The sequence below is a fragment of the Haematobia irritans genome, chromosome 1, assembly GCF_050003625.1.
Source record: "Haematobia irritans isolate KBUSLIRL chromosome 1, ASM5000362v1, whole genome shotgun sequence".
Classification (NCBI taxonomy): domain Eukaryota; kingdom Metazoa; phylum Arthropoda; class Insecta; order Diptera; family Muscidae; genus Haematobia; species Haematobia irritans.
In genome coordinates, this window is record NC_134397.1 from 217,105,573 (window position 1) to 217,119,516 (window position 13,944).

Below are 13,944 nucleotides of genomic sequence, written 5' to 3' on the forward strand. Positions count from 1 at the left end.
GAGCTATATCTAAATCTGAACCGATTTCAATAAAATTTTGCACACTTGACTATACTACTAATTGTACTCCTAGTGCAAAATTTCAACCAAATTCAGCAAAAAATCTGGCTTCTGGGGCCATATAAGTCCATATCGGGCGAAAGATATATATGGGAGCTATATCTAAATCTGAACCGATTTCTTCCAAAATCAATAGGGTTCTATCCTGACCCAAATTAGGAACATGTGCCAAATTTGGAGGCGATTGGACTTAAATTGCGACGTAGACTTTGATCACAAAAATGTGTTCACAGACAGACGGACGGACGGACGGACGGACAGACAGACGGAAAGACGGACATCGCTATATCGACTCAGCCCACCCTGAGCATTATTGCTAAAGACACCATGTGTCTATCTCGTCTCCTTCTGGATGTTACTAACATATGCACTAACTTATAATACCCTGTTACACAGTGTGGCGCAGGGTATAAATAGAGAATAAACAAGTATATACGGCCGTAAGTTCGGCCAGGCCGAAGCTTATGTACCCTCCATCATGGATTGCGTAGAAACTTCATCTAAACACTGCCATCCACAATCGAATTACTTAAGTTGCGGTAACGCTTGCCGATGGCAAGGTATCTTAAAACCTCCTAACACCATCTTCTAAATTGTATGTACGTGGTATATATTAAATCAAAAAAGACGATCCAATACGTATATAATTCAGTTTGACAAAGTAGACATAAAATCTTGACAAAATTTTCTACAGAAATAAAATTTTAACAAAATTTTCTATAGAAATAAAATTTTCACACAATTTTCTGTAGAAATAAAAATTTTGACAAAATTTTCTATAGAAAGAAAATTTTCAAAAAAATTTCTACGGAAATAAAATTTTAACAAAATTTTATATAGAAATAAACTTTTGACAAATTTTTCTATAGAAATAAAATCTTGGTAGATTATTTTTGGCTCGAGTGGCAACCATGATTATGAACCGAATAAAATTTGAACAAAATTTTCTATAGAAATAAAATTTTGACAAAATTTTCTATAGAAATAAAATTTTGACAATGATGAAAATTTTATTATGAACCGAATAAAATTTTAACAAAATTTTCTCTAGAAATAAAATTTTGACAAAATTTTCTATAGAAATAAAATTTTGACAAAATTTTCTATAGAAATATGGACCAATTCTGGCACGGTTGTTAAAGATCATATACTAACACCATGTTCCAAATTACAACCGGATTGGATGAAATTTGCCTCTCTTGGACACTTCGCAAGCCAAATCTGGGGATCGGTTTATATGGGGTTATATATAATTATGAACCGATGCGGACCAATTTTTGCATGGTTGTTAGAGACCATATACCAATATCATGTACCAAATTTCAGGCGGATCGGATGAAATTTGCTTCTCTTTGAGGCTCCGCAACCAAAATCTGGGGATCGGTTTATATGGGCGCTATATATAATTATGGACCGATGTGGATCAATTTTTGCACGGTTGTTAGAGACCATATACCAACATCATGTACCAAATTTCAGCCGGATCGGATGAAATTTTCTTCTCTTTGAGGCTCCGCAAGCCAAATCTGGGGATCGGTTTATATGGGGGCTATATATAATTATGGACCGATGTGAACCAATTTTTGCATGGTTGTTAGAGACCATATACCAACACCATGTACCAAATTTCAGCCAGATCGGATGAAATTTGCTTCTCTTTTAGGCTCCGCAAGCCAAATCTGGGGATCGGTTTATATGGGGGCTATATATAATTATGGACCGATGTGGACCAATTTTTGCGTGGTTGTTAGAGACCATATACCAACACCATATACCAAATTTCAGCCGGATGGGATGAAATATGCTTCTGTTAGAGGCTCCACAAGCCAAATCTGAGGGTCCCTTTATATGGGGGCTATACGTAAAAGTGGACCGATATGACCCATTTTCAATACCATCCGACCTACATCGATAACAACTAATTGTGCCAAGTTTCAAGTCGATAGCTTGTTTCGTTCGGAAGTTAGCGTGATTTCAACAGACGGACGGACGGACGGACGGACATGCTTAGATCGACTCAGAGTTTCACCACGACCCAGAATATATATACTTTATGGGGTCTTAGAGCAATATTTCGATGTGTTACAAACGGAATGACAAAGTTAATATACCCCCATCCTATGATGGAGGGTATAAAAATAACTTCAATCACGAAATTTATTAATCCAATTAATAATTAAAAATTTAACTTATACTATTAATTTTTGTGATTGATTTTTGTTGAACCAATAAAATTTTTAATAGGATTTTTTTTTAATTCAATTAAAATTTTATAGTTGGATAAATGTTGGTGATACTTGTTTGTGTGTGGTGGCTAATATGAAGTGCAACCAATTTGCAGCTCGTCTAACAGATAATAGATTTATGAGAGTTTATTTCATAGTTTATAAGCTTACAAAAGCATTTTGATTTATTGCACGGAAATAAAGATATTCGTTATGTTCGTAAGCGTGGTAGAGTGATTGCTTTATATTTGGCTGCAAATAGAACCCTCCACATTTAAATGTGAATAAATCTTTTGTTTGCGGCAGCGTTCCATAGCGTCCAAGAATTTTATTGCTTTATATTTGGCTGCAAATAGAACCCTCCACCATTTAAATGTGAATAAATCTTTTGTTTGTGGCAGTGTGCCATAGCGTCCAAGAATTTGACCATAAACGGTAACAGAAATGATCCGAAAAGTAATAGAGAATGTAATAGCTAAAGAGGTCAGTTCAAAATTTACATCTTCGATTGATCACCAGAACACATGCGCCGCCGACGGTAATGGTGTGGGTCGCCGTAACGACCATTGGCTGCCCTCCGTCGTATGCATCGACTGTGGGTATCAAAGAAAATGCCGAATATTACACTGAAAAAAAAAGCATGCCCGCTTCCAAAGATTTTGTCTTTACACTAATGATTTTGGTATTGATTCCGAGCCAAACAAGCGGAGACTTGAGACAAGGATACTTTTAAGACAGAATTGTCTTTTAAATTTAAGTTTTGCGTACATGATTCTAGGTAACACATTTTAGTTTACTGATTTTTGCTGTTTTTTCTGCATGTGCAATTAAAGTCCTTTAAAAGAGTGTTAACTACAACTTAAATTTTCAAATCCAGTTTCGACTTCAAGTAGAAATTTTGCTATGTCTCAAGTAAAAATCATCTTTAAAATAAAGTGTTGAAAAACGTTTTCTATTTTTAAACGCTTTTTTGCTTTGTTATCAAGATGCAAAAAGACAAAGAATTTAAAGACAATTTCTTTAATTTTAAAGAATTTTTCATAATTATTAAAGCCAAGGTGACCTTAATCAAAAAAAAAATCTTTCATTTTAAGATACACATTTTTAATTTGAATCACTTAATCATAAAGAATCAACGATTTTATAGAAAAGTTCATCGTATTTCGGGCAAGGAAAAAACTTTATATCAGAGAAATGCGTCTTCTATGTTAAGCAAAAAATGCATTCGTATTTTAAGGACATGAAATCTTTGGTCTCACGACAATAGGTTTTCCAGTGTATCGCGAAAATGTCCTAAAGACAGTATTGAGCCCTGGACAGACAAACATTTTGACCACAGATGACATTCCATTGGGACTCAGCATCTAAGCACTCTGCTCGCATCAACCAAGAATGGTTTAAAGAAAGTCTCCTCCCTTTATTTGTACCACACAATGGCCACCAAAATATTTGGATCTAAATCGATTGGACTTTTGCGTCTGAGAATAGGATTGGCATTAATAAATATCATTGTGTCCATCATATTAAAATCGTGCCGAGAAGGGTCTAAGATACCGCCACTTTCGTGCAGCATTTGATGGATTTTTCAACCGCACCAAAGGTAGGCAATTCGAAGAAATTTAAACTGATTCCGAGATTTTTGTGCTTTCGAAGAACACAATTTAAAACATGTGTATACGGCCGTAAGTTCGACCAGGCCGAATCTTATGTACCCTCCAAAATGAGTTGCGTAGAAACTTCTACGAAAGACTGTCATTCACAATCGAATTACTTGGGTTGTGGTATCTTAAAACTTCTTAACATCGTTTTCTATATTGTGAGTTAGTCCATACGTGGTATAATTAGACAAAAAGGGTATGTATAGGTAAGTCCAAACATAATTACGAATCAATATGGACTTTTGCACGGTATGTAGAGAGTCAGAATTGAAATATGGGGGTCGCTTATATTGGGGCAATATACAATTATGAACTTGACATGGAGCAATTTTTGTGTGATTGGGGATCGATTTATCTGAGGGCTATATATAACTATATGTACCTATATAGACATGGTTGTTAACGACCATATACTAGCAAAATGTACCAAATTTCAACTGACTCGGATGAAATTTGGTCCTCCAAGTGGATCCAAAACCATTATAGGGGGGGGGGGGCTATATATGATTATGGCCTGATATGGACCTCTTTTGCCATGGTTGTTAAATATCATATACTACCACCACGTACCAAATATCAACCAGATCGGATGAATTTTACTACTCGAAAAGGCACCGCAGGTCAAATCTGGGGATCGGTTTATATTGAGGCTATATATAATTAAGGACTGATATGAACCAATTCCTGCATGGTTGTTGGATACCATATACTAACATCACGTACCAAATTTACAACGAATCGGTTGAATTTTACTCTTCCAAGGGGCTCCGGAGGCCAAATCTGAGGATCGGTTTATATGGGGGCTATATATAATTATGGACCGATTTCGACCAATTTTTGCATTGGTGTTTGAGGCCATATATTAACACCACGTACCAAATTTCAACTGAGTCAGATTAATTTTGGTCTTTCAAGAGGCTCTGTAAGCCAAATGCGGGGATCGGTTTATATGGGGGCTATATATAATTATGGACCGATGTGGACCAATTTTTGTATGCTTATTATATTATATAATTATATATAATTATGGACCGATGTGGACCAATTTTTGCATGGTAATTAGAGCCCGTATAATAACACCATGTACAAATTTCAGCCCGATCGGATAAAAGTTGCTTCTCTTAGAGGCTCCGAAAGCCAAATCTGGGGATCGGTTTATATGGGGGCTATATATAATTATGGACCGATGTGGACCAATTTTTGCATGGTAATTAGAGCCCGTATAATAACACCATGTACAAATTTCAGCCCGATCGGATAAAAGTTGCTTCTCTTAGAGGCTCCGAAAGCCAAATCTGGGGATCGGTTTATATGGGGGCTATATATAATTATGGACCGATGTGGACCAATTTTTGCATGGTTGGTAGATACCATATACTAACACCATGTACCAATTTTCAGCCGGATCGGATGAAATTTACTTCTCTTAGAGGATCCCCAAGCCAAATTTGGGGGTCCATTTATATGGGGGCTATACACGCAGAGAAGGAATATGATCACCTCAAACATGTTTCAAGAGCAAAATGTTATTTTTGTATGGGGACCATGTAACATGTTTGTCACTAAAATGTTATTTTCTCGTCAAATATAACCTGCTTGCCGAAATCAGATACATGATTTACGAGAAAATAACATGGTTGCGAAAACCATGTTACATGGTCACCACCCAAAAATAACATTTTGCTCTTAAAACATGTTTGAGGTGATCATATTCCTTCTCTGGGTGTACGTAAAAGTGGTTCGATATGGCCCATTAGCAATACCATCCGACCTACATCAATAACAACTACTTGTGCCAAGTTTCAAGTCGATGGCTTGTTTCGTTCGGAAGTTAGCGTGATTTCAACAGACGGACGGACGGACATGCTTAGATCGACTCAGAATTTCACCACGACCCAGAATATATATACTTTATGGGGTCTTAGAGCAATATTTCGATGTGTTACAAACGGAATGTTAATATACCTCCATCCTATGGTGGAGGGTATAAAAAAATAATATGGAGCCACAGTGGTTCAATGATTAGCTGGATTGTTCCCTCTCAGTAATGCTGGCGACATTTATAAGTGGTTTCATTGCCAAGCAAAACACAGTTCGGAGTCGAATATATAATGAGAAGGTCCCTTGTCATTGAGCTAAACATACACTGAAAAAAAAGCATGCCCGGTTCCAAAGATTTTGTCTTTACTTTAAAAAATTTAGTATTGATTCCGAGCCAAAGAAGCGGAGAATACAAGTAAGGATACTTTTAAGACACAATTCTCTTTTAAATTAGGGTTTTGTGTACTTGCTTCTAGGAAGGAAATTTTGGTTTTTCGCTTTTTCATCTTTTTTTCTTCATATGCTATCGAAGTCCTTTAAAAACAAGTTAACGACAACTTTATTTTCCAAATTAAGACTCGTCTTCCAGTAGAAATTATGCTATGTTTCAAGTAAAAAACTTCTTTAAAATAAAGTTTTGGAAAACATGTCCTACATTTGAATGATTTTTTGCTTTGTAGTCAAGATACAAAAAGACAATTTCATTAAATTTAAAGAATATTTCTGAATTGTTAAAGTCAAGTTGACCTTAGCCCAAACATTTTTTCTTTCATGTTATGATACCCATTTTTAGTTCAAATCACTTAATTATAAGGACAATACGACTTCACTGAAAAGTTTATCGTCTTTTGGACAAGGAAAAAATCTTTATATTAGAGAAATGCGTCTTCTATGCTAAGCAAAATTTGCATTCGTATTTTAAAGACACGAAAACTTTAACCTCACGACAATATTTTTTTCAGTGTAGAATCGGGCAGCACTCACGGCAAAAGAGAAATTGACCATTTGTGGTAACCACTATACCTAACCTAACTTACTGGGTTGTGTTACTTGAAGAGAAAATTTTACAACCAATTTAACACTTGTCTCTACTTTGTTTTACTTGTTTGCAAACAATATTGTTTATGGGCAAAAAGAAATCTTTTTCGAAAACTTCGTTTCTGAGAAAAGAAATGTCTTTTTCAGTGTAGATAACCGACGTGGTTCATATCGTGTACATAACGGAAAACAATCTTTCCGGCCGATAAGACCGTCTCAATGTTTTTTGTTGCACATTCCTCGGATGCAGCCCACTGTGGCGACTTTTTCCTTGTACGAATGGACCTGTGTTTCGCTTGAATATGTTCGGAAATGGTCTTACGTTTACGCTTTTTGTTAGGGGCTAGCAACATTTTTTTTCCAGGATATGTCTTACGTGAAGCTTTGAAATGCTTATCTTCTGATCTATATCAATCACTATATCAATCACTCGACGACTTTATCAGATTATATTTCAAGATTTCACGCACCAAACCACTCTTCCATATTAGGTCCTTATTTCGACTAGCACATTTTTTTTTAATGCCATACTCACATTCTACTTATTAATTTCTAATACGCCGATTATCCACTTTATCTTGATGCTAGTGGCCTTATTTAGAATTAAATGGCGTAAAAATATTTATAATCTAATTGTTGTTAGATTTTTCCCCAAAGATATTTGTACTTTATTTTTGTTAATTTATTCAAATTTTAAAACTCAATTTGCCCTCAACATTTCATCGGACACAATGATCAATCAGCATAAAGAAATCAAGTGACAAAAATGCTAATTCTATTGCCTTATAAGAAATGGAATCATTACCTCGTTTGTTTCGTACCATACAAGAATGCCACTCATAATTCACAACAATTTCAAAAAATTCAAAAAATTTTAACAAGAGCCAGAATTTATAAATGTTATTACTTAATTATTGATGGTAATAATTCTATTAGAAATTTTTGACATTTATTTACTTAGCATGGAATTGGAATTCTTAATGCAATAGAATTCATTTGAAACCTAAATGTCCAATTAAATATACATTTACGTAGAGCCATTCGAACTGACTGACTGACTTGATTTAGCTATGAGTTTGGCATGAATGAATGAATTATTGTCATAATTATGACAGTGATGAAGGCGATGACGAATGATGGTAATGACGATGATTAGAATAAAAATGTTAACAGTTTCCCTTTAGGTTAAGGGTTTCCATACCCTTGTTGATATGTTAATGAGAGTAATAACAATGGCTTTAATCAAAGGATATTTATGGGAATAAATGAGAGTATTGTTAAGGTTCGAAAAAGGAAAGGTAAAGAATGCAAAGATATTCTTTTTGGCAACAATATTATACAATTGGAATATTATTGAATGCTCACAATCATAAAAACCAGTAAGTAAAGTAGAAAGTCGGGCGGGGCCAACTGTATCATACCCTAAACCATCCCCTACTGAAGGGGTAAACAATGGGTAAGCAATTGTGGGGTATCATTGAAAGAAGTATAAATCGGATTTCCATATTTACACTGAAAAAAAAGCATGCCCGGTTCCAAAGATTTTGTCTTTGCTTTAAAAATTTTGGTATTGATTCCAAGCCAAAGTAGCGGAGAATACAAGTAAGGATACTTGTAACACAAAATTCTCTTTTAAATTTGGGTTTTGTGTACTTGCTTCTAGGAAGCAAATTTTAATTTTTCGCTTTTTCAGTTTTTTTCTTCATATGCTATCAAAGTCCTTTAAAAACTGGTTAACGACGACTTTATTTTCCAAATTAAGTCGAGTCTTCCAGTAGAAATTATGCTATGTTTCAAGTAAAAAACGTCTTTAAATAAAGTGTTGAAAAACATGTCCTATTTTTGAACGATCTTTTGCTTTGTAGTCAAGATGCAAAACGGCAAAAAATTTAAAGACAATTTCATTAAATTTAAAGATTTTTTCTGAATTATTAAAGTCAAGTTGACCTTAGCCCAAACATTCTTTCTTTCATGTTATGATATCCATTTTTAAGTCAAATCACTTAATTATTAGGACAATACGACTTCATTGAAAAGTTTATCGACATTTGGACAAGCAAAAAACTTTATATTAAGAAATGCGCCTTCAATGCTAAGCAAAATTTGCATTCGTATTTTAAAGACATGAAAACTTTGTTGTACCTACAGAGTTAGTTTGTCACTTATTAAAAATGAGGAAATCGCACAATTAGTGTCGGGATTGTATCCAAATTTGTGAAAATCGAGCAATATATGGTATTTATGTAAAAGCTATATATAAATCTAAATAAGATCGGCCTATACCTCTAATTTTGAAATATGACTAGCATAGGTTAATAAATAAGGTTATTTTGGCCAAATTTGGAGCAATTGGGCTATTCATATGTCATATCTAAATCTGAACCGATCTGAACCAGGTTTTGTTGATACCACAAAAGGTTATCTTGTGCTAAATTTGAGTACGATCGATTCATAAATAAGGCTATTATGGCCAAATTTTAGGAAATCAGGCGATTCATATAGATGGGAGCTACATCTAAATCGAAAGCAATTTCGATGAAATTTTGCACACGTAAATGGTAAACTAAAAAAAACTGTTGTGGCAAATTTGACGACAATTGGTCGTTTACTTCTGTATATACTTGTTTATATACAGAAGTAAATTCGGCCGGGCCAAATCTTAAATACCCACCACCATGAATCAAATAAGGTTGGCCGATAAGTCACAAAGAAAAATATTTTTTTTTGTCAAAATTCGTTTTTATTATTCAACATAGTTCCCTTCAAGAGCGATACAACGATTATAACGACCTTCCAATTTTTTGATACCATTTTGGTAGTACTCCTTCGGTTTTGCTTGAAAATAGGCCTCAGTTTCGGCGATTACCTCTTCATTGCAGCCAAATTTTTTCCCTGCGAGCGAGAGAAAACATAAACATGTCGTATAATTGATGAAAGAAAGCCTTGATTTAAAATCTTAAATTTGTAGAATTTTGCCGCCATTATTTAAATGATTACGAGGAGTAAAATCTGGAAATTTTACATTCAGTTTCATGCAATGTTTATGATCAGTTCGCCTGCTATACCCTCAAGAAGTGAAATCGGTCTATATCGATGCCTTACCAAATGGACCGGTAAAAGCAAATGTGATACAGATTTTTGAGGGTCTAAGATACATTTTCGGGCAAATCGCATGAAAACTACGGTTTCTAGAAGCCCAATGAGGTAAATCGGTAGATCGGAGCTATACCAAAACATGGCTCGATACACACCATATTCGGCTGAAATATTTGTGGTCCTAAAATACCTCTAGGTTTCCAATTTTAGGCAAAGTGGATAAAAACTACATATTCTAGCAGCCCAAGAAATACATTTGGGAGATAGGTCTATATGGAGGCTATATCAAAACATGGACCAATACTCACAATTTTCGACGCACATCTTAATGGTCCTCAAATACCTCTAGAATTCCAATTTCAGACAAATTGGGTAACAACTACGAATTCTAGAAGCCCAAGAAGTATAGTATCAGTCTATATAGGGGCTATACCCAAAAAATGCACCAATAAGCACAATTTTCCGCACACCTTTTGATGGTCATAAAATATCTTTAGAGTTCCAATTTCAGGCAAATTGAATAAAAATTACGGATTTTAGAAGCCCAAGACATAAAGTCGGGAGATCGGTGTATATGAGGGCTACACCAAAACATCAACCGATGCACCCCATTTGCGACACACCTATTTGTGGTCCCAATATACCTCTAAATTTTCAATTTCAGACAAATGGGATAGTAAATACAGTGCCTATACCAAAAGATGGACCAATATGCGTCATTTTCGCTACACCAATTTTTGGTACTAAAATACCTCTAGATTTCAAATTTCGGGTAAATCGGATAGTAAATACAGTTTCTAGAAGCCCAAGAAGTAAAATCGAGAGATCGGTCTATATGGGGGCTATACCAAAACATGGACCGATACGTCCTATTTTTTACACACCTTTTTGTGGTCATAAAATACCTCTAGATTTTCAATTTCAGGCAAATCGGGTAGTTAATACAGTTTCTAGAAACCCAAGAAGTAAAATCGGGAGATCGGTCTATATGGGGTCATAAAATACATCTTGATTTTCAATTTCAGGCATATTGGATAAAAACTACGGTTTTTATAAGCCCAATACCCCAAATCGGGAGGTCGGTTTATATGGGGACTATATGAAAACTTGGACCGATATAGCCCATCTTCGAACTTGACATGCCTGCAAACAAAAAAAAAAAAAAGACGATAGCGCCATTATTGAAGTCTGTAGCGTGATTACAACAGACAGACAGATGGGCAGAGGGACATGGATTAGGTTAAAGTGGCAGCCCGATTAAATTTCAGGCTAACTTAGACTATTCAGTCCATTGTGATAGCGTAATGTAAACTCATTTGTCGAAATCGGGCGATACATAAATATATGGGAGCTATATCTAAATCTGATCTGATTTCTTCCAAATTCAATAGCAGTCGTCCTTGTTCCAAAATAACACTCTGTGCCAAATTTCATAAAAATCGCTTAACAATTGCGACATGAATCCTGCGAACAATAAATACATGGACAGACAGACGGATGGTCACCAAGGGACAGATCGACTCAGGAGTTGATTCTTAGTCGATCGGTATATAAATATTTCTGGTAGGCACATTTTAGGGCAGATCAAAGCTATTTTACCCGGACCACTATGTGTTTTAGGTTATAACAAGTAATGTCATGTAAGGTGGTGGTCGGTTACCACTAGGAGGGTTTCCCAGGGATTTGACCATATTTGTCCTCTAATTTTGTCGGGCATTAAATTCAGGAATTTCCGTGATATTTTTCATAAAATTTATATGGATATTACCTTGTTTTGTGGATTTGGAATTTATTCCAAGCCAAAGTCTCCCTTTACTAAAATTAATAAAACATTTTTAATAAAATTGAAAACTACAATATGTTTAATAATTTGATTTTAAATTCATTGATTTGGTTTATGAATTATAATCTGTAATCGAATTAAAAGATGAATAGAAAAACTATTATACCTGCATATATTTCCTGTGTACAATAATTTTTTCATTACCTGTTGGAAATAATTTCATTTATTTAGCATTTTATTTTTTTATACTTTCCGTATCAAATATGCAAAATATTTGTGCTACATGGACAGCTAGAGGTATGAATAAAGCAAATATTCCTTGTTAAATTATCTGATGACAATTATTAAGGTTAACTTTTAATTAAAGCATTTAATAGTCAGTCAGCTTTCGCTGGCATATAAATTAAAAACATCCAATTAAAATGCACGATTTAACACATTTTATATGGGAAGAGATCACTTTTTTAGAAAGAATAGAAGTAGTGGTGACTGAACTATGATGATGACGGCATGGTACAATTTATTTGTGTTTATCGGGGGTTACGAATTCCTTTAATGTATGGTTGAGAGTGAGGTTTAGCAAGTATGAAACTCAAATACCCTTAGAAAACAGTCAACGAAATTTTTATAGCCTATTTAACTTTATTTTAGTTCACAAAAATTAGTTGATTTTAGTAGAATTTGTCCAAAAATGAGAAAATTTTTCTTATTTCAAGATTGACGATGTCAAATCGAAATATTGGCTTTAATAAAATTAATCTGAAATAAAAACATCCGCAGCTTTTTGATTTATAACCTCCAGCTGGGCTAAAACCAAAGTTACATATATTTTTAGTTGATTTTAATGACGTGAACTAAAAAAAGTTGTATACCAATGTGGTACAATATTTTTCTAAATTAGAAAATAGTTCATATTTTCCTAAAATTCATATTTTCTTATATTGCATTCATAAGTTTCTTAAATTGTGTATGTCTTGAACGTCACGATAAAGACATTTTAACAATTTTTATACCCTCCACCATAGGATGGGGGTATATTAACTTTGTCATTCCGTTTGTAACACATCGAAATATTGCTCTAAGACCCCATAAAGTATATATATTCTGGGTCGAGGTGAAATTCTGAGTCGATCTGAGCATGTCCGTCCGTCCGTCTGTTGAAATCACGCTATCTTCCGAACGAAACAAGCTATCGACTGAAACTTGGCACAAGTAGTTGTTATTGATGTAGGTCGGATAGTATTGCAAATGGGCCATATCGGTCCACTTTTACGTATAGCCCCCATATAAACGGACCCCCAAATTTGGATTGCGATTGCTCTAAGAGAAGGAAATTTGATCCGATCCGGCTGAAATTTAGTACATGGTGTTAGTATATGGTCTCTAACAACCATGCAAAAATTGGTTCACATCGGTCCATAATTACATATAGCCCCCATATAAACCGATCCCCCGATTTGGCTTGCGGAGCCTCTAAGAGAAGCACGTTTCATCCGATCCGGCTGAAATTTGGTATATGGTGTTAGTATATGGTCTCTAATGACCATGCAAAAATTGGTCCATAATTATATATAGCCCCCATATAAACCGATCCCCAGATTTGACCTCCTGTGCCTTTTGGAGAAGCAAAATTCATCCGATCTGGTTGAAATTTGGTACGTGGAGGTAGTATATGATATTTAACAACCATGCCAAAAGTGGTCCATATCAGTCCATAATCATATATAGCCCCCACATAAACCGATCCCGAGATTTGGTTTTGGAGCCTCTTGGAGGAGCAAATTTCATCCGAGTTGAAATTTGGTACATTGTGCTAGTATATGGCCATTAACAATCATGCCTAACTAGGTCCATATCGATCTATGGTTATATATAACCCTCAGATAAATCGATCCCCAATCACACAAAATTGGTCCATATCAAGTTCATAATTATATATAGCCCCCATATAAGCGACCCCCATATTTCAATTTCCATGTCGATTCGTAATTATTTGTAGACTTACCTATACATAACTTTTTTGTCTAATATATACCACGTATGGACTAACTCACAATTTCGAAAATTCGATTTTTAGAAATTCGATTGTGGATGACAGTCTTTCGTAGAAGTTTCTACGCAATCCATGGTGGAGGGTACATAAGATTCGGCCTGGCCGATCTTACGGCCGTATATACTTGTTTAACTCTAATTTTTCCTTCAAAATATATTTTCTTAAAATAACGAACAAAAACATTATTATACCCTAAACCACATAGTGGTC

General features: G+C 34.9%; 1 protein-coding gene across 1 annotated transcript in view; it reads right to left on the bottom strand.

The window, feature by feature from the left end:
• Window positions 1-13,944, bottom strand: part of Octbeta2R (Octopamine beta2 receptor) — a 673,234-nt gene that overhangs the window by 113,934 nt on the left and 545,356 nt on the right. The gene's annotated exons all lie outside the window — the stretch shown is intronic.